Below are 26,694 nucleotides of genomic sequence, written 5' to 3'. Positions count from 1 at the left end.
GCTTGGCACATTGTGCATGATTAATAAAAATGTTTTAAATAGATGAACAAAAAAACAACTGAAGGGGCTGGCCTGGTGGCATAGTGGTTAAGTTTGCGAGCTCTGCTTCGGTGGCCTGGGGTTTGCAGGTTCGGATACTGGGTGCAGACGTAACACACCACTCATCAAGTCACACTGTGGCATCATCCCACATACAAAATAGAGGAAGATTGGCACAGATGTTAGCTCTTAAACAATCTTCCTCAAGCAAAAAGAGGAAGATTGGCAACAGCTGTTAGCCTAGGGCCAATCTTTCTCATCAAAAAGAAAAACAAACAAACAAACAAATAAACCAAAAAACCCTGAATACCCACCATACGTCTATACATAAAAAAAGATGTAAAGGATGCAAGTGGATAGGTTTTATAGTTGATTTAAATGTCCACTAAGATAAAAAAAATGGCAGATAATTAGGCATGTTTCTATTGCCACTTTATTAATTTTACTGTATTTATTAAATATAGTTTTGTTCAAGATATACATTAGGTATTGTAACTACATAACTTTTGTCTAGGGTCAGCATTGTGTAGCCTGGATTAAACTGATGGGCATTTTTTAATACCACCTATAAATCTGACATTGGGCTAGGAGTTTTAAATATGTAGTACAGAAATCTTAGTTTATAAACTCAAGAGAACCGGAAATATCCCATTTCTCTGTTTTCTCTTTGTTGTTAGTGCCCTCAAGTCAATTCTGACTCCTAGCAACCCTGTGTACGGCAGACAGAACCCTGCCAGGTCTTTTTGCTCCATCCTCTCACCTTCCAGGGCTATATCAGACAATGATCTGCTGCTATTCATAGGGTTTTTATGGCCATTTTTTTTTGAAGTGGGTGGCCAGGTCCTACTTCTTAGTTTGTCTAAGTCTGAAAGCTCTACTGAAACCTGTCCACCATGGGTGATGCTGCTGGTATTTGACACACCAGTGGCATAGCTTTCAGCATCACACAGCACCACAGTATGACAACCAATGAGTGGTGTGGTCCGCTGACCGGGAAACGAACTTGGGCTGCAGCAGTGAGAGCATGGAATCTTAACCACTAGACCACCAGGACTGGTTATTTTCTCTTATTCAGTTTAAATATGATCTGAGCCTAACATGTGTAGCTGACTAAAATCTCAATAACATTTATAACTGGAATTCCCTTCCACTCCAAGTTTGGCCTAGATTTCAGGTTCTTATGTTCAGCCAAAGGATCTGGGAGGTCTTTCTGCTCAGACGTCTTTTGCCCATACTTGATCCTGTTATGACGTCTTTGTCCCACAGCTCGTCTCTCCTTCAGTTTGGGGAAACCACAGCTACCAGAATCCTCGAAAAGGCCCAGGTTCTTAGATCAAGTTGAACTACGTGTACTGTTATATCCTTCTGGAGTCCTTCTAATTTACCCCTTCTTCCTGACCCCCCGAGCCACTAGGAATCTCTCTTCCCATATTTCTCTAGTCCATAAAACAGTTCCCTTTACTACCTCCAGGATACCAGACTTATTTAATCTTCAGAGGGCTTAGATTTTTTGCAAAAGAGAGGAAGCATCATTGACTTCAAACAGCTTCTGTTTTTGGCCCTGTAAATATTACGGAAGCAAAGACTTCAAAAAGAAAGAGCCTGCATGAAAGCGGAGAAGGGAACAATATAGAGAGGAAAATAGAAATAAATATCTCAAAACTATTTTGTACCACATAAAGATCATTTCAGATTCTTCCATTGACCTTGCAAAGTGGGACTGTCTTTCCCACTATGCAGATAAAAAGAATCAGAGCTCATAAATCTAAATGAGAATGTAGTTAAGGATGAACTTCAACCCAAGCATCTCTATATTTAGAAATTATGCCCCTCTTCCCACTAGGACCGTCGTTACTGTAGTTTTCAGGTTGTATTCTGAAGCATCCTAGTGGTCCATGGGATTTGTCAAAGGAAACCAAAGTTCTATGAATTTTGAATGGACATAGTTCCATGGTGGATTTTCACTCTCAATCAGAGTAGTTCTGCATTTACCTCCTGGGTAGTTGTCCATAAAATTAAGTAAGACAATAGGTTCCCCTTGCTGAAAACAATGCTTCAACATTTGTGGCAATTTTTCCCTCATTTGCCGATGTAGCTGTGTCATTTGTGCGTAAATATCACCAGTAGTTCAGATCTCTTTAGCAGTCCATTTCAGCACTGTGTAAGGAATATACAAGTAACTGTTTTCTAATATTAAAGTGCCAAAGTTTGAAAGATTTAATTTTATTTAAAAATTTGAGCTGGTTTAAAGTCACCCACATATTAAATGTTTTCTCACTTACGTTTTATCTGCATAGGCTTTTTTGAGTAAGACAAGGAGATGTATCTATTGTGTTTGTGCCTGGGAATTCAGCCTCACCAATAGGAGCATGCATACTTATAAACTCAAACATGTGAAGGTCTCTGATCACATAAATCACAGTCAAAAAGTTGTTGATACTTAGTACTTGGAATCCAGGCTCACAGTAAGAAGAAAGTTCTGTTCTGGTACTTTTAGTAGCTTGGGCTTTTCTAGGTAGCTGTACTGTCACAAGAAATTGAAACTCCAAGTCCATATTCTTCTGTTACACCATGGTTAAGAAATGCGATATTCCTGGAAGATAAAGATATACTTAACATTTCCATTGTATTAGCAATTTTAAAATGTTATGCAAATTAAAGACTTCCCATAATAAAAAATGACCCTCCTAATATTAGAGGAAGAGAAGTGTTTGAGTTGAGCACATGTAGGAAAAAACTTCTCCATATAATACTGAAATCTCAAATCAGAGAACATCAAATAGTGCCATTGTAGAAACAGGCTTTATCTTCCTTTCCTTCCTTCTCAAATATACTATGCCCTAGGTTTAGGAGAAGTACTGATAGTTTCTTTATATATTCCCATGAATAATTTTTGGCCTGTATTCAAAATAAGATTGGTAGGATACATCTTCTTTCCATCCTCCTCCACTCCCCCCTCTAAAATTAGGCACTTACTTGAATAGAGTCTTTGACATTACTTACTTATAAAATTAAATATCAAGGATAATAAAATCTAAGCCAGTCTAATTTTTTAAATGGTCTGGAAATACTGATGCACAGAAAGGCTGACAGGTTGACCAATGATATACAACATAGCATCAGAGCCTAAATTCAAACTCAGCCTGGCTCAGAATTGATGCCCTTAGCCCCTATGCATTTTTGTCTCTCTAAGACAGCAAAACAGCAAGTTTCCACAGACTGTCAACGGGATTTAGATAGACTATTTGAATAATCCCTCCAAGTGACACAACATATACTTTATATATGAAGGATATGATCTGAAAATAAATGGCTTTGACATCTCTATTCTAGTGGCTAAAATAAAGCTATACATAGAAAGCATGTGATACACACTTCATTGATTAATTATTTAAAGCATTTGTCATGTATTCCTTTGCTTTTTCGATATTCGCTTATTCATCCATTCACTCATTCAGTATACTAGGCCTTGGGGATGCAAAGAGGAATGGTAAGCAGACCACAGCCTCAATGCACTGTAGAAAGGTAACTGCCTGGGAGGAAGAAGAAGCTGAAATACATCCTAGACACTACTACCAACAGTGCATCCAGAAGACTTGAGTCACCAGAGAGTATGTCTTTTCCTAATTCTCTATTTTTCTAATTCCTTCTGGTGCAGAGCCTGCCCCAAAGGGGCTTAGACTGGTAGTTTCTTCCCTGCCAATAAAGTAAAGCCTTACAGGCAAAGCCCTCTCCAATAATCTCACTTTTACAAGAAATCTTACTAAATACCACTCTACCAATACTAACACCCACCTACCTTCCCCTGCATAAGTTGGTCTCCCCACTCATCACCCCCAAAATTGACTTGATTATTTCTGATTCCACATTTGCTCACGCCAATTCTCTCACCTGGAACATCTTTCTTTCTCCTCTCTTTCTAATTAAATCCTTATCATTCATTGTTCAGAATCTAGTTCAAGACCACTACTCGTTCCAAACTCTTTGGCTACCTGTTCCACTATCATTTCAATCATCACAGTTGAACCATCATTTCCTAAGTTCTTTTATTATTATCATTCATCGCAGCAATTAATTATTTGCAAGGCATTCATCCTTGCAAACATATGATTTCCTCAAGTATGTAGGGTTTATCTCCCCAGCTAGATAAGAAGTTCATATCATATATTCAGAAAAATTATTGCATTTGTTTACACATCCAAAATGTTTTTTGAACATCTATTTAATTGAATTGCTCCTGGCAATAAAGATATCATTACAAGAACTAAGAATACACATACAACTATGATAGCAAGGAATCCTGTACATTCAACAAGGACTTCATAAATATTTTTTATATTCACACAAGACTGACTGAATAACTGAATTAATGAACAGGGCTCAGTCAATAGGTCAACCTGAAAAGATATTTCCATCACAATCTAATCTGTTTATTTTAATCAAAATTCTATTGAAATAAGAATAATTAAATAAAAGCTACAGTGCTCCCAAAACTAAAAAGCAAAATTAAAAATATTTTCCAATTAGTCACTAATACCTTTCCACCTTCAACAAGGAAGACATACGTTGAGTCTATCTCAAGAGTTCATTGGTTCTCTATTTGCAATGGAGATCACTCATCCTTGGATGTCAGAAAATATAAACTAGGTCTGTTAAGCACTAAACAGGTTCTGTCGTGATTAAAAGTAGATTCTTTTTTAACCAAGTGAAATTGGCCTTTTTAATTTTCAATATCATCTAAAAATCTGGTGTGTCCCTTCCTGGGTCTATGACTTTTTAAAATAACCACTCCTTCCTAGTTATTCTGCTCTGCATATATTTATTTTCTCCTGCAAAGATCAATGTCTTTAGATAAATCCCACTTCAGCTCTGAGAACACTGTAGCCACAAAGAGAACAACATTGATAAATTCCTTCTTTTGAACCATAAAGTGAGTAACAGGAAAGCCAAGAGTACAACGTTAAGGCATTTAGTTATCTCTTTAGTTATCTCTTCTTTTTATGAAGGACACACAAATCAGTTATGATCAAGGTGGAAAATCTTCAGAACGAGTCAGTTTGGGCAATTGAAAAGGGAGAAAGTGAAAAGTATGAAGTTGCATAACCATTTTTACTTTACTTCATCCGTTCTGTTCACCTGTAATATTTTACTCCTGCATACACTATTCCTTAAAAAAGAAAGTAGTATCTTAAGTATCCGCTAGTTGCCATCAGATAGGAGAGAAGACTAATATTGAGTTCTCCCTATGTATTGGTACTTCATGGGAAGTTTTATCTAATGTATTAGAACTCCTTTTGTGGAAAGATACTCCCACCAGTTCAGATTGGTTTAAATATAAGAGAAAACTATTTGGGTCATGAAACTAAATGTTCATGTTCTTGCTTTACTCTGGCACAATGCCTTTAAGATTCTGTCTCTTTCTGTCTCCCAGCTCTACTTTTCCCTGTGCTGGATTTCTTTGAAGATACTATCCTATTTGGTAATCAGGCTAATGCTTTACTATCTATAGCAGAGGTCAGCAAACTACAGCCCATGGGCCAAACCTGGTCTGACACCTGTTTTTATAAATAAAATGTATTGGAACACAGCCAAGCTTATATGCTTATATATTGGCTATGGCTGCTTTTGCACTACAAAGGCAGATTGAGTAGTTACAATAGAGACCATATGACTCACAAAGGCTAAAATATTTATTATCTGGCTCTTTACAGAAAAAAAAATTGCTGACTCATGAGCTATAACAATACAAGTTGAATTATCTTTTATAGCAGGTCCCGACAAAAATCTTGGACTTATATCTCATTTGGGTTATATGTCAATCATCATATCAGAAAAAGTGACCAAAGGTTTGGGATCCCATAATAAGCCAGTCTAGGTTCATGTGCTCATGGATAGAGCTGGGATAGAGCCAGCCTCACCTGAACCACATAAATTGATGGTAAGGAAGAGGTCACTTCCAGAAGGTACTGTCATCACATGAAGAAGGAGTAGATTCTGGATGTATTCATTTGCTAGGGCTGCCATTAACAAAGTCTCACAAACCATGTTGTTTAAACTACAGATATTTATTGTCTTGTGGTTCTGGAGGCTAGAACTCCAAAATCAAGGTGTCAGTAGGATTGGTTCCTTCTGAGAGCTGTGAAATAAGGGTCTGTTCCAGGCTTCTCTCCTTGGTTTGCAGATGGCCATATTCTCCCTGCTGTCTCTTCACATGGTATCTCCCTATGTTGAAATTTCCCTTTTTATAAAGACACCACCAGTCATGTTATATTAGAGCCTACCCTAATGACCTCATCATAGTCAATGGTATCTACAACCACCCTCTTTCCAAATAAGGTCACATTCTGAGGTAAGGCTAGGGCCTCAACATACAAATTTGGGGGTGGGGAGCACACACAATACAACCCATGACACTGGACCAGCAAAGACTAACTTACCCCGACAAATCCCTCATCTCATTCGTGCATAACATCCTCCCAAACATCCTTAGTATTTTGAGTCCAGCATTATGGCTTCATAGTAAAGTAAAGTAAAATACACAGTAAAGTCCAGTATTATGGCTTTTTAGTAAAGAATATAAGAAGTCATTGAGGACTCAAATTAAGTGAAGAATCTTTGGAAAATTAAAAAGCTTTGGATTAGTATTTAAAGTAACAATGACTCTCTTTCAATAATATTTAGGTTCTAGACACTATATTAAGAGGTCATCACATATTATTTCATTTAATCTTTACAACAATCTTCTGATATTTACATTACTGTTTTTATTTACAGTTGAGAAAAGAAGACTCAGAGAACTTAGGAAAATAAGACTTGGAGAATTTGTGATCCTACCAAATCACACAGAAGGTAAGAGGAAAAGGAAGAATTGGAAGTCAAGTTATGTGAATCCAAAGTCCACATTCTTGGCACTATTTCAATTGGGCCATTAAATAAGATGTGGACACAAAATGCTCAGGTCTTATAAAAAGAAAGCAGTATCATGGAAGCAACAGGAATCATAAAAAGACTAGAAACCTTGTGGTTGGACATCCTGTGTTCCAATCATTGGCTAATTTTATGACTTAGGGTGCCATGCTTAGTCAAACCTCAATTTTCTTTCATATAAAATGAAGGTGATGAAACCTACCTCATAGGGTGGTCCTGAAGGTTAAATGAGATAACACATATAAAATGTCTCAAACAGGCCTGGGAAATAATGCTAGATATAGTTGTGGTCATTGTAGCAAATATTGTGATTTTCAATGTTACTGATATTCTTTCCTCAGCAATGTATTATGTTGAATTTAATAAATTCACACACAAAAAAGGATACATTATTTCAAATAAGATTTCTATGTTACTTCTTTTATATAATTTCAATGCCTTTCCAAAAATATATATACAAATATGGCGGATATTGCCTCTTTATCTCTACAAATAAGATTTACAAGAAATCCTGATTGTAATGACACAAACAGTTTGCTAGAATACTCCTGACTTCTTACACAATGAAGCAAGTCATTTTTCACATTTTCATACTAAAAAGAGCTTAATATCATGGAACAATAACAAAACTAAAGTTTGTCTTTATTATAATAGAGTTTGACTTTAATATAAAACAGATATTTAAAAAAAATATTCTTATCTTTAGTATCCCTTCCAAAAATTGTAATCTAAATATGTGCTTATAGACAAAAGTGGTATTTCCAGAAGTGGGTTATTTGAAAATGCCAAGAGATATGAGATAAATAAGTCAGTGTGTTATACTGAGATAAATACATAGGATTTCCTAATCCACTGCATACAGATTTTGAAATTACCAGGGTTTATGTTCTGCTGTGAGAAAAAAAAGTGAATTTGTTTTGTTTGAGGTTTTGACAGATGATTAGATTGTCCTACGCCTCTTTCTCCACTCAGCAACTGGGTACCAACCAGAATCTACTTAAAAGAGCAGTAGTTCTACGTTTCAGTAGAAAGGAAAGACTCATCATCTTAAGTGGAGGAAAAAGGCAGAATAATTAGTACTGGCAATTGGGTACTCTTTTTCTCAAGTGACCACTTGGATTATTGGGAGAAGGTCAAGAGAAAGGCTGGACCAATACTCCTTTTGTGTCGATGACCAAATGAGGTTGATGTTCCCTTAAACGCATTATTTTATCCAGCAAGGTCCAAACCAGACCCACAAGACTCTTAGCTTCGATTAAGGAGAAATATTTGCATGAAATAACTGTTTAAATGCAAATGAGCTCCTAAGCAGAGGCACCTCCCTATAACTCCACCCCATCCCAGACTCTTTTAACTAAATTTGTTTCATATGCATATATGCCTATTTTATTTGAGACAATAACTTACTTCTAGGTAAAATATGGTACATCTACTACGTAAAAGGCAAAAGAAGAAAATAGTATCTGTGGCTACCAAAGCATTACTGATATTTGCTAGGAATGCAAGGCCTATGAAGATTGATGCATTCACAGGTTATGAACTACATACACTTTTACAGACTCATTGAAGAAAAACGCAATTAATTGGAAACCTTGCTGTAATATTTCCCTTGTAGTAAATGGATAGATGATGCTCATTTTGCTAAGTTCTAGCTCATTCTGCTTCAAATATGATTTTGAAGCAATACTTGAGTTCTTGGCTTCCTTGTGAACTCATTAGGAAAGTTCAGACACAGACCCACAAGTTTACCATTATGCAATCATTCCTTCTCTTGTCCTTGGCATATGCTCTTGCCTTACTAAGTTTGACTTTGTTTGTGAATGCATGGTGGAAAAAAACTCAGAATTGGTAGTCAAGGGATCTGGCTTCTATTTTCATTTCCCCGATTCCCTTTTCTACTTTTTGTTTGCTTTATCTCTATATTAAAACTATCCAAATCAACTTTTACAAAATGGAACGGCCTCTCCTACATTCTATGTTCCAGTACCTAGGAATGTGGAAGAGTTTAAAAGGAGTAGGAGGGAGAGATCAACAGCTTTGGTTGTTAGAATATGTAGCAGAAAAGAGCTACTTCTAAATGAGAAAAATGGTCTTTAATCGCCCACGGGCCTGCACTGAAGGATCTCTCAGCTTACTTTCCACTCCAAAGTCCTATGAAAGTACATATCTATCTGACTCAAAGAAGCTGACAGGTGACTTTTGTGAGTTAAGCCTTTCTTGTAAATACTATATGTTAAATAGGTTCAAAATGCACTTTACATTTTTGTGTTCAGAATGTTGCCAAAGGAAACTGAAGGCAGAAAGCAGTTCCCACGATCACAGACTATATAGTCTTAGTCAGTACTTAAATGTTGGTTTGTTGTCTCCAAGATTAAGGCCCTCTTTAAATTGGAATACTATTTTTTGCATCATTTCAGACTTTTTGGAATCTAGCAGAAAGCAAATAACCATATGTTCAGACACTTATGAGGTGGCCAGTCTTATTCATTGCCTCCTCAAAAAACTACACCCCATAATAAACAGACAACTTTGGTTTTTTCCCCAGCCTGCTTTGTGCAAGTATTACAGTCATACAAGCATTCTTGATCCAAATAATTGCTGTGAGACTGCTATTCACATAGACAGTACTGAAATTCTGGTTTCCATCCAGCAGAAACACAGTGGAAAGTTCATATTTCAAATCTGATCTGCAAAAAATCCAGAATACAAAAGTATAGCAGCCAATGGATATGTGCTCTCAGAACTGCCTTCAATAGAACCTGCTTCAAGAAGAATGGCAGCTTTCAGCTACGGCCCTTTTGGATGTATTAAGAATAATACCTGTGAACGATAAGGTGTACACAGAGTATAGCTCTGTGTACTTCATTCACTGTGAGGCAACACTTCCCCTGGGCTGCTCCCAGCCAATGACTGAGCACAGTAGGGCTACAGTGCCAGCCCATTTACTCCTGAAGTGGAAACATTGGCAACATTGGCTCAGATACTCCCCATCAGTCTCCTGGAGATGGTCTCAGAACTGCCTATTCATTACACATGACAAAAGTGTACAGTCTGTTCCAGGGTCTTAGCTCAAAGAAAGCATCAAGAGGTAAGACTTATGTTCATTTATTCATCCATTCATTAAATCAGTCATCCTTTACTAGAACACTCATATAGGCCAGGCACCAGAGAGAGAATGCCACACCAGAATAGCATGGTCTCAGTCATTGTAGAGCTTACAGTCTAATGTAGTAAATCTTAACTATTTCTCTTCATGGGCTTCTTGTGAAGGTGATAAATGCTGTGGGCAGTGTCCCCAGGAAAATGTCACATGCACACATGCATGTAAGGAAATTCTGCATAAATATTGAAAGTTTCATGAACATACTTTTCTAACGACTTGAGTTCCTGCCTTTTTCCTCAGTCTGTTAGCTCACATGGTAATTCTATTCCAGCAACTAGACTCCTGCCATGTGCTTCCACAATAAAATTTCTGCTTTTGATAACTTTTCTATAATCCAGATTCTCTCAATTTCCTCTTTCCTTTTCATTTCCTGAGGGATTAGAGTCCAATCTCTGAAATAGAGTCTGTCTCCTCCTGACTTGCTGCATTGCTTTCTGAAATTTTTTTCATGACTGTGAAAATATTATTGCTGACCTGCATGATTCCAGTAATCTCCTAACTCATGCCCTTGTCCCCAATGCATCTCCATTCCTTTCGGTCACATTCTGATGTCAGATGTACACTCCTGAAGCACAGATTTAGGAAGGTCCCTCCTTAATTCAAACATCTTTCCTGTCCCTCACTCCCAGTGAAGTAGTCCTAGGAAAGTACACAATGCTTTCCACACAATAAAGCCATTTCAAACTCTACTGCCACACACTTCCTCCACATGAACTCCATGCCCCGAGGAGCTCAAGTCTTTGCTTTTGGAGACAATGTTCATTTTCTTGCCTCAATGCTTTTTCTCACCTAGTTGGTGCCCATGTGTCAAAGCCTAAATCAAATGCCCACTCCTTCATAACACACAAGCAAGAGAAGTAACAAGACTGTAAATGAAAGTGGTTAAGAGGGAATGAAAAATAAATTAATGCAAGAACATTTTTAAGCATAAAAAAGTAACCATACTTAGTTTCTTATTTTAAACATGAGGATTAGAGGCTGGTCCCATGGAGTAGTGATTAAGTTCAGCAAGCACTGCTTCAGAAGCCCAGGTTTGCGGGTTTGGATCCCAGGGGCAGATCTATACCACCTGTCAGCCATGCTGTGGTGGTGACCCACATATAAAGTGGAGGAATGTTGGCACAGATGTTAGCTCAGGCTAGGCTTCCTCAAGTAAAAAAAGAAAAGAGGAGGATTGGCAACAGATATTAGCTCAGGGCTAATCTTCTTCAGCAAAATAAATAAATAAAATAAAATAAACCTGAAGATTAATATTAAATATTAAAAAAATAAACTACCATTGTTTAGCACTTATCCTGTACTCAACTCTAAAGAATGCATTCTACATACACTGACTATTTTATATAAATATCCTGGTGAAGAAGTGGCTATTACTATTTCAGTTTACAAATGAGAAAGCGGATGCTTATAGATGTTAGTAAACCATTCAAGGTCTCATAGCTTTTAGAGTAAAGTTGACATGTGAATGCAGGTTTGTCTAATAACATATTGCAGTCTTAACCATGAGGAAATAATTTGAAGGTTTGTAGTCTGAAGAAATTGATTGTTTTGTGAGAGAAAGAAGCAACAAGGATTTCACCTTTGAAATGTTTAATTTTGAAATATTTAAATAATGTCTAAGAGGATCCATCCACCACTTAATTGTAAACATAGGAACAGTAGTTGGGAAAAAAATCATTAATGTAGATATTTATTTGAGTCATTTATATGATGATAAGAGATATGGTCCTATGAGGAAATGTATCACCAAGTAAGAGGACAAGTACAGAAAAGAGAAAGAGACCAAATGCTAATATTTTGGAAAACTTTCCATGAATGATAATGAGGAAGAAATCAAAAGAGGGAAGCCAGAGGAATTTCAAGACATATGTTGTAACCAACAGTATCACAATGTTGTAATATGGAAGGTAATCCGGTGGTCTATGTTTAGGAGATCTTAGAGATCCCTGAACAAGAAGTTATGGCAGCTCAGTGGAAGTAGATGCCAAATGGAAAGAGGTTAAGGAGTGACTCATGTAGATGTTTTTTACTTCATCAAAGAAGGAAGTTATCTCTTGGTCTGGACTGTTTTGGGAAAAACTCCTCTTCAAGTATTATTAAGTAATATTTACTCCTCTAAGGATTGTGTTGCCCATTCTGAGAGACTTTCCAGGTAATGTGATCCATCCATGTCTTTACAATTACCCTTCATGCTCACTGAGTAAAAGAGCACATTCTTTTTAGACAGTTGTTCTTTTCCAGTTAAATTTCACAAGCTTGAAGATGTCACCACTTAGAGTCCAAATGACTATTATTCAACCGGAAAATGTTGACCTACCACTACAATTTGGTGATTCCAGTGTTTGAAAGCTGTTGTCATTACACACTACACTAGACTACAAAGTCCTTCAGGATAGGGACAATGTAATGTTATCTCAGTACCCATCAACTAGTACACCTCTCACAAATACCAACACACACACACACACACACTCACACTTGACTCCAGCACCAAACATAATACATATACTAGGCATTCAAAAGTGATTGTTGAATGAGTTAGTAAGGCAATGAATGAAAAGATAAATGAATAACTAACTTGATAATTTAAAATAAAACAAATGCTTTTGTAGAGACATAAACATAAATAAAGAGAAATTATTTTCCATGTAGCAATGCTATATAATTAGTATATAGGATAAAGGGATACATAAAATGCAAAAAACTTTAAAGATGAGCCTTCTGTAGTGGCATATGCTACTTCGTATAGTATAGTAAATACTCAAGTAAAGGTTTGATGGCTGGCAAAGATATAACAAAGTATAGTCTGTCCTTAGTGGAATGTTGTTCCAATCTCTGAAGTACAAAATCTAACATTACATGTTTTTAATAATATCCCAACAAATTAAAAATGGAAAATATCTGGATTAATAAAAGTTCTTGTCTGTATTCTCTTTTTTGGATAATAGCCTTTTCACTTCTCATTTATGATAATGTCTATTCCACAAATTATTATTGAATTGTATCAGTCAGAATAAACTCATTTCAGCTGTGGTAATAAACCTTAAATCTCAATAGCCTAAAATGACAAAAATTTATTTCTTTCTCAGATTACATGTCCACTTTGGCTCTGCTCTGATGGTCTTCAATAAGAGATGCAAGCTAATGGACTCTATCATCTGCTACATCACACATTTCCATTACAGTGGAAAGGGCACATGGCAAATCACACAGCAGCTCTTAAAGGCCTTCACCAAGAAGTAACGTGTTACTTCCACTCAAGTTTCTTTGGTCAAAACAAGAGTCATCTAGTTAGGCAGAAATATATTAGTATATTTACTTTTTATTTTATTATTTTAACAAATTATAATATCATACCAGAGAGTGAGGGGTTTTTTTTAATTCAATTATTCTCCCTAAAACAACCCTACCATATATGTGATATATGTGTGTTTTACAAACTTTCAAAGTTAGAATGTAGAATTAGCAAATCTAGGACTTCAAATCTAGTGACCAAATATTTATGCATTGTTTACTATATGCCAGGCTCAGCACAAAGGCCATAAGATGAAATACGAAGTGAATAAACATAGTCCTTGCCTTTGAAGAATACTTTCACTAACGGAAGAGATGGATAAGTAAATAATTCATAATAAAAGATGTATTTGGTGTTGTGGCAGGACAATTAATTCTGCATGGAAGGGTCAGAGAAGGCTGCATGGATCCTTTAAGAATGTTTAAAAGGGCAAATTGGAATTGGTCAAATGAAAAATGGCAGATGAGATGAAACGAGTTGGGTTGGCATTCCTAGCAGAGGAAAGGGTATTAAGTAAGGCAAGGAGGCATTCAAATGCAGTGCATCCCACTGAGACAGAAAGTCTTTAGTTGTGATTATGAATGGTGCACCCAAATAGAGCATCCTGAGATAAATCCAATGGCAAACCAAGGGCAGGGTGTGAAGATCCTTGAACATTACATAATCTTTCTTGATAATTTAGTTTTCAGAATCTTCCAGTGTTGTTCCTCATGATCATCAATGATCTATGCTCTTCAGATGTATTAAGGACAAAAATATAAAAGTATTTTATAATACATTAGAAAAACATCTTAAAATCATCACATGTCCTTATGATGGCTGACATACGATACTTTGAGATATTTCCAAAATATGCGAAAAATAAAAATAGGCTACATTTATACACCACATAAAAATATTTAAAATATAAGCTATTTTCCTTAAACAAAGAGATGTCTATTTTCCTTAAACATAGAGACCACAAAAGATTGAAGGGAAATGTATATGTAAACGATGAATTCAACACTTAAATTTCACTCTGTTCAGGTCCAAAGGGAACAGCCTGCCAGAACCAAACTCAGATGATCCTGAGTTATACAAGAAAGCCCTTATGTTATGTGGACCTGAAAATCTCCACCAAGTTTAAAAAGTGGAAACTAAATCTGAAACTAAACCCCAACTCCAAATCGTCCTCTCCTGAAATCACCAAATTCCACGTCCTCTAACCACATTCACCACTGAGTTACTATTGAGTCCAGTGCTGTTTTGGTTGCTAAGTCTCCTCTGTCTAATTCTTAAAATATTAACTATAATCTTTCAAAAGAAACAGTAATGATCAAAATAGCTGACTAGTTCAACTGCTTCATACTAACAGTCCATTCTACTAAGGAAAGCCAAAGTAGGAATGAGAAATCTATTAGAATAGTAGAAAATTTGAGAGAAATCCTGGACAATATTGGTCAGCAATGGAGACAGTAGGTAAAGATTTTGTAACAACAATCCCAAAGTTAAAATGGTTGTCAAATAGTTACCAGGTGCGTCTCCTAGCAATAGAATTTTTCCTTTGAAATTAAATATTGACCAAAAAAACTAATTAAAAAAAGAAGAAAAAGAAAAGGAAATTTTAACATAAATCTAATGAAAAGTATTTTTCATTAAAAAGCAGAACTATAGGATGTTATATATATGGTATGTATTTGGATATTTAGTCTCTTTGAAACATCAGGTCTTTAGTAACTAAACATGCCTATGGTGAGAAATCAGATCTCAAAAAACCTTTCAAAGGGTCAAACACTGCCATTTATAAGGGGGATGCAAAGAAAATTCTTTAATATATTGCTTCTACAAAAACTTTTAACTGAACATTTCTCTTATGAGAAAGGAATTTTTCAACAATAATCTCTTATATAACAATCAACATGCCCTATACTGAGAAAAGTTCTAATTTAAGTGGCATTGGCAATGGAATTGCCAGAATTTAGCTTCCTGTTTACAACAGATGATTTATTAGTCAACTCAGGCTGCCATAACAAAATACCAAAGACTGGGCGGCTAAAACTATAGAAATCTATTTTCTCACCATTCTGGAGGCTAGAAATGTCAGCTCGAGGTGCAGGCATCTTTGGTTTCTGGTGAGAGCTCACTTCCTGGCTTGTAGACAGTCCCCTTCTTGCTGCATCCTCACATGGCCTTTCCTCTGCAATGCACAGAAAGAGAGAGCTCTGGTTTCTCCTCTTCTTTTTACAGGGACAGATTAAGGCCCCACCTTTACAAATTCACTTAACCTTAATTACTTCCTCCTTATAGGCCCTGTCTCCAAATACAGTTACATCGGGAGTTAGGACTTCATATGAATTTGGAGGGGACACATTCAGTCCATTATCAGTGTCTAACTAGAAATATTTAAAACCTCCTGCTATACTCATATTCTTTTAGGAAAAAGCTACACTAACTCTAGAGATGTTAATATCAGTTGGCAGAAGTTTCCACAGAAGGGAAAATCTGAGACAAGTGAGGAAATATTACCTCCCGACCTTCTCATTGGGAAGCAGCCAACAGAGAATCCAACAGTTCGACCACTATGTCCCTATAATACTTTGAATGCAATAATATATATCTGTCACCAAAATTTCTATGCCTTTCTAGTCCAACTTGTCAAACTATGCTATAGTTTGGGTCTCACGTACTTGTCTGAACAGTGTGACTGATGAAACTACATACTAGTCAAATGGAAGAGGTATTGCTTCACATAGCACAGTAAAACTCTACCAAAACTCTATAAACAGAGATGAAAATTCAAAGGTATAAAATGCGAGTCATATTATACCAAGGTTAGTGAAATGATCAGCTGAATCTCTGTAGTTACCTGGCTGGAAGTTTTGAGGCACTAAGAGTCAATCATCCGTCATGTAATTTCTGATTTTTGGTTATTGCTGGGTGCATTATTATCAGTGTTTCACTGCATTTCATCTTAATTATCAACTAAATAATAAAGGGTTTTCAAGGTGTGCTTTAAAACTATCTTTGGCTAGCATGAATTCTATGGAAAAATGGAATTCCCTTTTCCTTCCTGGCGAAACCTGTAAGATCATATATTTTTCTACCTATGCCCTGATCTTGTCCTGCAGTCTAAAGGTAAAATGCAGTAACAAGAGTGAAGATGTCAACAATGGAGAGGCAAGAAAGAGTAGGCTTCAGGGACAGCATCAGGAAGCAAGATAGGGTATTGGCTAAAGGCTTACCTTTCAGGGTAGATCTGATTTCAAATTCTTGTTTCCCCACTCCCTAGTTGAGTCATTTTGAACAAAGCATTCAGTTTTTCCCCAAGCCCCAGGGTCTTTATCTGAAATCAAATAAAAATACCTTCCTCATAGGGTCATCCTGAGGATTAAATGCCATAATATTTGTGAAGCCCTCAGCATCATGTCTTGTACATCCCAAGGCCCCAAATGGTAGTGATTATTAGTATTAAAGCCACTAGCAATCATGCTCACGAAGGAGGGAGTCTCCACTCTCTGAAATGTTTCTTGTTTATGGAGTATTTTTAAATTAATGTTCAAATTCAAGGACAAGCCTGTAAAGATCTTTAGAAAAGTTTCTGCTTAATCTAAAAGATTGCTTGCCATTTGGTCAGATGTCCTAATTCTATTGGGTGTTTTCATTCAAGATTATTCACTAAAGTCTAACTCCACATAGGCATTAGATTGAGAATGAGATCAGAGGACTACAATTTCCCTAGCACTTTACCTACAATAAATAAGCAAGTCTTCAATTTCCAGATGAGGGCACAGAGGCTCAGAGAGGTTGAGTGAATTGTTTATGTAATTCCGTCTCCTAAGTAGCTATCTAAAATTTAGATAACACCTTTACAAAGATTACTACCAAGTATATTCTGGTTTAGGAATTGAAAAACTCTTTTAGTAAAGGGTTAGACATTTTAGGCCTTCGCAAGTCAACTGGTCTCTGCTTCAAGAATGCAATTCTGCCTCATGAAAGCAGCTATTGACAATAGGTAAATGAAAGAACATAGCTGAGTCTTAATAAAACTTTATGTATAAACATGAGCAGCAGGCCAGATTTGACTCACTGCCTGTAGATTGCTGACCCCTCTTCCACTTAATGGTTATATCATAGTTTAATTTTAACGGAGACACTTAAGCATTAAAGAAAATCCTGTTCATCTGTGTGTCTCCTCAACATCATGTCTTCAATTCTAATTGTCTAAGTCATAGTAAAAGATTTTTCCCACAGTCCATTAAAAAATTATGCCTCCTTGTGCATCATTAGTCTAAGATATATATATTTATTCACTCAAATATATTTTAGATGGATTGTCACAGTAGTCACTTAATATATATTGGGTGAACAAATGAATGAATAACCAAAATAAAGAAGTTATTGGTTTATATTGAGGTAGAACATCTGCTACATAACCTGCCTCCTGTCCAGCTAAATTCATCAGATATTTATCAGACATATCCTATATGCCAGGTGCTTTGCTAAGAAGTGGAATTGTAAAGAAGAATAAGACATAATCTTTCCTTTCCAAAGGTCTCAAATCTGAAGGCAAATAAACTACACAAGCATTATACGTATTGCATTTATGAAAGTTAAATTGACTCAGGCTACCCAGATGTGGTAAACAGATTATTACAGAGATAATCTTCAAATTTAGCTTCCTACAATGCCCATCCATATTGCACTACTACTCAAGAAGTGCAAGAATCTACCCTCACACTACAAAATCAAATTATGTCTACATTTAGCCTGGATTGAATTGATTTCAGGAGGATAAAAACTAGAAACAGCATTTTTTTTCTTGTCATTTTCTTGTTTTATATATAAAAAAAAATCAGTGATAGTGATCCCAAACTTCATGTTGGCCCTTTGGCCCCAGCATCATTTTGAAAGTGAGTTATATAAATTTTATCCTTTATAGCCTGTTTTCTTTATTCCTTATCCTTACGCTTAAATGGTTTTCTCCAAATGCCTTTTCTGAATTTTTCTTTAGCATCAACCATGTAACCATAGCAGAGGGGAGTATAAGCAGGTTTTATCTTTATTCTGTAAAATGCATGAGGCACCAAAAAAATTGCCAATGCTAAGCTGATGGCAATTCAAGGAAGATGAATCAAATGCCAAAATATGTAGGGGAAAATATCAATACATAAAAAACAGAAAAAGAAATGTCTGAAATTATCATGGCATAGCTTCAGAAGACAAGATAGTAAGAAAGGGTTTGGAAAATAGTCATATAATCTGGATGAGATAAGTGGGTTTCATTTGTCACAACCCCAGGATGTGAGTCTTTCAGATCATTGTGAATGATGTTTTGAGTGTTATAATAGAACCAAAAAATGTGGAAGCATTTGATTTAATGCATAGACATCAGTTTCGTCTGCCAAATCCCAAGGAAGACATCTATAAGCCCATCAATCAACATTAGGATCTCTGTGTTGAGCAAATGACATCCAAATCATAAAGCCGTCGTCATTTAAAATGCATTTTTAAATCACTGCTCCACTACCATTTATAATGGGTATATTTTTAACTCTAATAATTAATCAACTCTGACACATTTCCTTTCTTTTTTTCCTGTTCTCCTCTGACATCCTTCTTTTATAAGAAGCCATTTTTAATTTCCTGTATGCAGAAAACCAGCCAAGGTATTCAGGTTTCTAAGTTTCATCTATGAAGGGGCTTTGGAGGTTTATAAATTAAAGTTTAAAAACATTCTTCAGCTTAGATAGCATCTTGACATACATGTGCCATGATCAGAGTGACATCTCCATCGGGAATATAAATTCAGTGCTCCTAACTGTATCTCAGAAACGCATTGCTTGAAAATGATGTACCTTAAGCACGCAGCCATATCACATTTCCCCACCTCTTTGAGAACCAGTTCATCAAATAATTTCTCTTAAAGAGATGCCAGTACTGTAATTTGCCTCTGCTTTAATCAACAGTGAGATAATATAGAAGCCGCATTAAATGATTCAGAATGATTTAGTCGGCAGGAAACCCATTAGTCTAACCATATTTTCCCATACTTTTCAGCACCATGTCCTGTCATCTGGAAATAATAGGTACCATAAAAGCAAATTCTGAAAGCTGAAAAAAAATGCTAGGAGAGAGCACCCGCTGTTTATTTGGAGGTTGATATTACCACAAATTAATCAAAATGAGAATTTTTTCCAGTATATTTGAATTAGATTTCCGTATGAAAGAATGCTAAAACATTACATTTAAGCATGATATATTTACATATTTACTTTCATAAGATTGGAATATGCCAGATGTGCAAACGTAGAATCATACTAATGTAGACGTTTTCATTTCTAGTAAATCAATGCATAAAGTAAAAAAAAAAAAAAGAAAAAGAAAAATGGAAAAAGGAAAAAGGATTGAGGAACTGGCAGCTTGAGGAGATGACTAGTGCATATTAAAACATTTTTGAGTCAGGAGTCTATCTAAGGGTTCATGTCTTGCTATTTTTAATGGGCTACCAAGTCTTCAAGATGCCTTAAATGCATTAGAAATAATCATTAAAAATCACAATCACCAAAGTTTAGCGAATGTAATAGGGGTGGAGGGGTTGGAGGGGAAGTAGAAACTAAAATTTTAGAATTTATCTTTAAACTCTGAGTACCTGCCAGAATTCCTCACAATTTGTGGACTCTCAATTAATAGTAATTGATAATGATCTTACTTTCTTAAAACTCAGATTCCCCACAACATTCTCCAATCCTCAGTGTGTATCACCATGAGGCAGTCCAAGTTATACTGAGGCTATTTTGTAGCCAGCAGAAAGAAGAGTTGGGAGAAATAAGGTTTCAAATGATAGGGTCATGGCAATAATCGGAATGAACTCAATTTTTTTAATTGAAAGAAAATTTCTAGTTATTTCTAGTTATCATTTTGCAGAAATTGGCAATATTACAATAGTGAGTAGAAAATGCTAATTCTTAATGAGAACCCCTAGCTCCTATTCCAAACCTCAAAGTTTGCTAGGTCTTTGCAAGGTAGAGATGAAGAGGATGGTTATCAACCAATAACAAATCCTGTAGTATTTTAATTAAATAATGCAAATCAAATAGTCTTAAGTGGTCTATTTGATTGCTACACTATTCATGAAAATACACTCAATGAAGCTACATGGAATATTCTAGAGGAGTCACCAAACTGCAGTGGTTACTACCTGGTTTCCATTTTCCATCTGCCTCCTAAATTCACTGTAAGGATAAAATGAGCTAATGAAAGTAAAGTAGTTAATACAGTGCTTAGCCCTCAGGAAGTAAAAAAGCGTAAAAAGCCCTTGTTTTCATGGAGGTGATGGTTAAAAAAGTAGCAAAGGGAAATGAGTAAGTCTACAATGGGAAAAAGCCCCAGTCTTTACGATCTATTAAAAACAGGAGATAACACTTTAAGACACATTACATACGAGCATTAAATATTTTTGAGATATTAACTCATGTAATATTCACCATAGCCTGACGAGATAGATACTATCTTTATTCTCATTTTATGGATGAAAGAAACTTAAGCACAAGGAGGTTGTATAGTTCACCCAAAGTCACAGAGCTAGTGAGTGTCAGAGTTGAGATTTTAACCCAGGCAAATTGACACTATGGGCTATCGCTTAGATAATGGGCTACCCAGGCTTCTATTTGCATTTGTATCATAGCTATTAGCAATGAAACTATTGTCATCTGACTAGTATCTTATAAAGACAAGTGGTTTTCAAAACACCATCCTTGTGGTAGCCTAGCAATTATGAGGCCAACATTCACAAGGATCATTTTTCTCCTTATCGTCAAGCCTAAAGCAGAGCTGTTTGTGTTAATTTTGCCTTTTTATCTCTTCTGAGAATAAGCCGAAAGCTTTGGACTACAAACAGGGAAGATGTCTGCCTTCATGAGAACTAAGCTCCGGTGCCAGTAAAAAATGATAATAAATAAAATGTTTTGTTTCAACTTCATTGTTTGACTGAAACACTTAAGACCCAAATGTATGATTCCAGAATTATCTAGGTGTCTATCATTCTTCATGATGTGAAAGACAATTTGGATTTGATTTTAAAGTATCCAAGGAAACAAAATTCGGGGAAAGTAAGGGATGAAAGAAGAAAAAAAAAGAAACATCCCAAAAGCCTTCCAAAAATATTCCACCCACACTACAGTTTTGGACAACGTTGTCAGAGGAGAAACATTTAACACCCCCTTTCTTAAAAGTTGGATTTGGTTAACTGGTCAGGGCTAAAGAAAATGTTATGTTTATTCTGTGGGAATATTTGTGAAGAATGAATTTAACTTGGCTACTATAAAAGTTGTTTTTGTTGTTTGGGTTTCTTTAATGTTAGTATTTGGGATAACTTTGTTTTCTTTGGGGTAGAGGAAGCAACTTTTCATACAATTTAGTGGTTATATGAAACCACCTCCATTGGACTCTCATGCATTCCACATACAATATATAATATATATTTCAGCTAGGTTTGTTTTCCCAAAATCCAAGAACTTCTGCATAAAAGTTGCTCAATTTCAGAAAGATTTAAACCACAGGGAGGATAATTCTAGATGACGCCAAACTACAGGGGTTTCCTAAGCAGACTGCATATCATTTCACCTCTCTCATCTGTCTTTAGTCCTGTGTCTTGGGACCTCAATTTAGAAGCCATCATATTCTGATTCAGTGTATGCCTGAGTTAGAAGGCTAAACAATTTTGCCTCTAATGGATGAAAAGTCTGAGGCTCCTTCCTCCCTCTCTGCATTTCCTCACATTCTGACCCTCTCTCGCAACACACACACACACACAGACACACACACTATACACAAACCAGAGTCCCAACATGGGCTCAGGCTGTGCTTTGTTCCTTTCACTCTCAAGAACATTATGGAACCTTAAAACAGCTCAAAGCCAGACTCCTCCACAGGTAACACAAGAGTCTGATTACAGACTTTATTTACTAAGTGGCACATGGGAGAGTTATAAAAAGAAGTTTAATGAGACAGTTCCAGTATTTTTAAAATTTAAGTTATAGGTCATTCTTATTCTCCTTTTAGTTATCACAGATAATTTGGAATAAAATGTCCTATAGATAAAGTATGTAGAATTTGTGTCTCAATTCAAGTCCAAAATGCAAAATTGGACTAAAGTGTTGTATATGCACACTCAAACCGAGTTTGAAGAGAGTTAAATGGAGAGACCACTAACCAAAGCGTGGGTAGGGTGAAAAAAACAAAAAATAATGATAATACAGAGCATTACCAACCATACCCCCAAGGGCAAGAGGAGAAAGGGTTGAGTCTATGTCAGTCACATCAGACAGCAGCTATGGCCTTAGGAAGAGGACTGAGGTCACAGCAGAAGGACAGTCACTGACATCCCTCTCCTCCTGCCCTTTTATCTGCTCCTGTCTCTCCTATTGGACAATAACAACTGGAAGTCAGAGGATAAAGGAGTCCTTTCATGCCATCTGGATAGGTCAGCCTCCCGCAGCACAGGGTAAATGCAATGGAGAATAGGTCTGGAGGGGCAAACAGAGCATATCCAGGACAAACACCTGAAGATTATGTTTAAAAGACAGATAGACAGACAGATACATACATACATACATACATAGAAGCAGTGTATTTGGACACTATTGAATTCAAATACATTAAAATGCTGAAAACCCTTTGCATCAAATCCACACCAGGTTGACATTTGAAAGACTTCTCCCCCACCAAAGCCCAACTAAAAACTAAGTTGAAACTATATAGGCAACACCTCTACGAATAAAAATATTTATTAACCAAAGTACTGCTTTCTTTCAAAATAAATCGCTTTATACTTTGAAAGAAAAGAGATTGTAATCGTATCTTTTCCATTCTGTCTTTGCTCTGGGATTTTAAAAGGCATCCTGCTACATTTTCAATTCAGGTTTAGAAATCAAGACTATGAGATTCTGGGAATTGCAAAATGATCATTTTACCAATAAAAATGGTTTTGAGCTAAGCTGATTGTTTTTCTAAACTGAACTTAAGTCAGAAGATAAACATTTCTCCTTGGTATCTATTATTATTCAAAGTATTGCCATACTAAGAAACAGTGGAGAAATCCTAAAAAAAAAAACAAAAGGGAAAACCCAGCTGCACCCTTCCACCCTGGAGATAAGCATGAATGGTGTTAATGGAGTCAGCTATTTAGACAAGTAATTGGATGTTTTTTCTAGTCTTGATTGACTCACTAGCAATAAAATGAAATCTGGCAAATACCTCATTACCCTAGTGCTAGAGTTCCACTGATAGCTACTATGGGATTCTGGCCTGGCAGTTGTTGGACACTTTCTCAGAAAGCCAAAAGCAGCTCCACTCTCCTGATGGAGCAAGGGGCTGAATGTTTTCTCATTGCCAGAGAAGAATATTAACAGAGAAATTGGAGCGGTAAGAGCTCCGTTCAGATGCCTGTGAAAAGAAAAGTGACTTCTTCAGGTTCAAGGCATAACCTACTTGACATCAAATGACCAAAAGTGGCTCAACATACTCTCCATTAGAAGGTGCTCACCTGCAGCTGTCTTGCCGGAGAGGTAGCTGTCAGGGACAGAAAGAGGGTTGAAAGCACCAACACTTAAGCAGCTTGTTTAAATCAAGCTCCACAGCAGGTCCCAAGGTCGGTGGATAATTACAGGAAATATCTGTAAAACGGTTCTCATTTACAAATGAGAAAGTGCTCCTTGTCCTCCAGGCCACATCACACAGAGAAGAGAATAAGCCCAGCTAGAGGGCCATTTGCTCACTAGATTTCAGCCAATACCCACAGCTTTCAATCCCTCAAACCCACTAGTCCTTTTTCCCCTTGGAGTCTTTGCCCATTGGCTTTATTCCGTCTGGATATACTTCCCCTTGCTTATCACATGGCTCCTAATCAGACAGCCCCTTCCTCTACCCCCACCTCATTCTCTCTCACCTTGTAGGTATGATGGTTTCCTGCCCATTTCTCTCTCTAGATGGTTAGCTACGTAAGAACAGGGACAGTATCTGTGTATCCTCTTTTCTCAATACCTAACAGAGGGCCCAGCACAGATAAGACCCTTAGTAAATATTTACTCAATGCATGAATGAAATTCTCATCCAGCTTTAATTATAGAGTAGCCAGCCTAAAGACATGTCATATTTCTTTTTTTTTTTAACATGGGAAATTATACCAAAACTTTCCCAGAGCTTTTGTACTCAAAAGTACTCTAGGCAGGTTTCTGGAATGTCTTAAACAGCATGCCTTTGCCACACCATTCTACCAAACAGTCTTGCTGCCCAACAGTCACAAACTGCGGTGCAGACAGAGCTGAGAGACCTGCATTCATTTCAGCTGGTGACTGTGCTTTATTTTTGTATAGACCTTGTCTTCACCAGAGCTCAAGAGAAAGAGTATTAATCCTTATAATGTTTTGTGGAGATGGCACTGTTCTCTCATTAATATCTAATAAAGAGATTAAAGTGACTCACAAAGAAATCTACTGTCAGTGTAAAATTACCATCAAAATGGCCTGGTCAAGAAGTTGTGGCCAAAGAATCCAGTAGTCACCTTATCAAAAGTCCTAAAGATTTAGGAGAAAAGGGAAACAGAACAGAGTACATTTTTCCATTTTGCTGACTGGTAGAACTTCTCTGAGACTCATGTTCCCTATTTGGATAACCCAGAACTTGCAGAGTTATTATAAGAATAATATCATTATATATGTGTGTGTAAATATACAAATATATATATATATATATATATATATATATATATATATATGCTTACCTCATGATTTTGGACTAAGTAGGTACTAAATATTTAATAATTTATGAATTTTACTACTGTTCCACCAAAATGTTAGAAGGAGGGGCAAAATATTAAGATGCCAGGTTGTCATACTCAAGAGCTCTATACACATAGAGAATTTCAGGGAAAACAGAACTATTAAATAACAAGAAATGTGTTAAGCAGAACAAAGAGTATGGCTGAAAAAAATCTTGCCTAGAAAAACATAAAATATGATACCAGCTCAACACAAGGTTGACATCAGGGAAGCCATATTGTAGAAAAGAAACCAGAAACCATGTTGTAACTTTGAATGACCACTGATTAACTAACCCAGACATGCTCTGTATATTTTATGGCCCCTCCCAGCTGCTATAAGTTGCTAACTTTGTTCTTTTGAGTTCTTTAGGAATGTGATGACCCTCAGGCAGAAAGTCTATGCTGACAGCCATCATCAATGACAACTGAAAGATGAGGGTAGAGGGCGTTGCTCTGTCTCTAATGCATATCCAGCAAAACAAAAGACTATCAGGAACGAAGACCAGATGTCTGACCCCACCTGGAGATCAGATGGAGGCCCCACTGGGATTAGGTCTATTTTTCAGGGACTGCTAAAATTTGGGCTGTCTATACTTATCCTTCTGGTCTAATACTTGATTATAAAATGTGCCTTTAGATGCTGTTGCAAAACTGTTGAGCAAGGTACAAAATTCTAATAAAGCAAAATGTCAACCTGAACCCAGGAACAAGAGAATATTTCCAAATATTCTAAACAGTTTCATTCCTCTAACCCACATCTACACCCCAATGCAGCAGAAAGTAGCTAGATGGGTCATCACCCCAAATCCCTTAAGAATAAGGAATGACCAAAGAATAGGGTGATTGAAACTGACAAACAGTTAGCCTTTCATGATTAAGTAGCTAGGAACTACAGGTTTTTTCCTTTTTGCAATTACTGATTATAGCTTTTAGCTCTTTACCCACCCATTGTTAATTGTGCTGTTTAGGCAATATCCTATCTGACTCCCACTAGGTTCCTATAGATAACATCTTCCTGGAGCCTGGACAACCATGGTAATGGGTGTGTGAGCTGTTTTTCAGGAATTAGAACCCCTTGTCCACTTCAGGCTGACTGAAACCAACAACTCATCAAGTGGGCCCATGCAGATAAGTGACCTTTTGACATCAAGAGGCTAAAAACTCTACCCTCAGATCACACTCACACTGCCATTTTGTGAACACATGTCCTGTGAAGAGTCACGAAATCTGACTACACTTGCACAGATCATCAATTATCTCACCTCTCCTCACCTCTAATCACCTCTCTCCACATTTCAGAACACCTTCCCCCCCATCCCATAAATGTCCCTGAGTCCCTATTTTCAGGGAAGTGCATTTGAAACTCATTCTCTCACTTACTCACATGGCTATCTTATGATTAAAACCCTCTCTCTGATGCAATATCATCGTCTCAGTGTTTGGCTTTCTGGGTGGTGGGCAAAAACACACCTG

The sequence above is a fragment of the Equus caballus genome, chromosome 3 (assembly GCF_041296265.1).
Source record: "Equus caballus isolate H_3958 breed thoroughbred chromosome 3, TB-T2T, whole genome shotgun sequence".
In the NCBI taxonomy this organism is placed as follows: domain Eukaryota; kingdom Metazoa; phylum Chordata; class Mammalia; order Perissodactyla; family Equidae; genus Equus; species Equus caballus.
Note: the sequence above shows the minus strand (reverse complement) of the source record.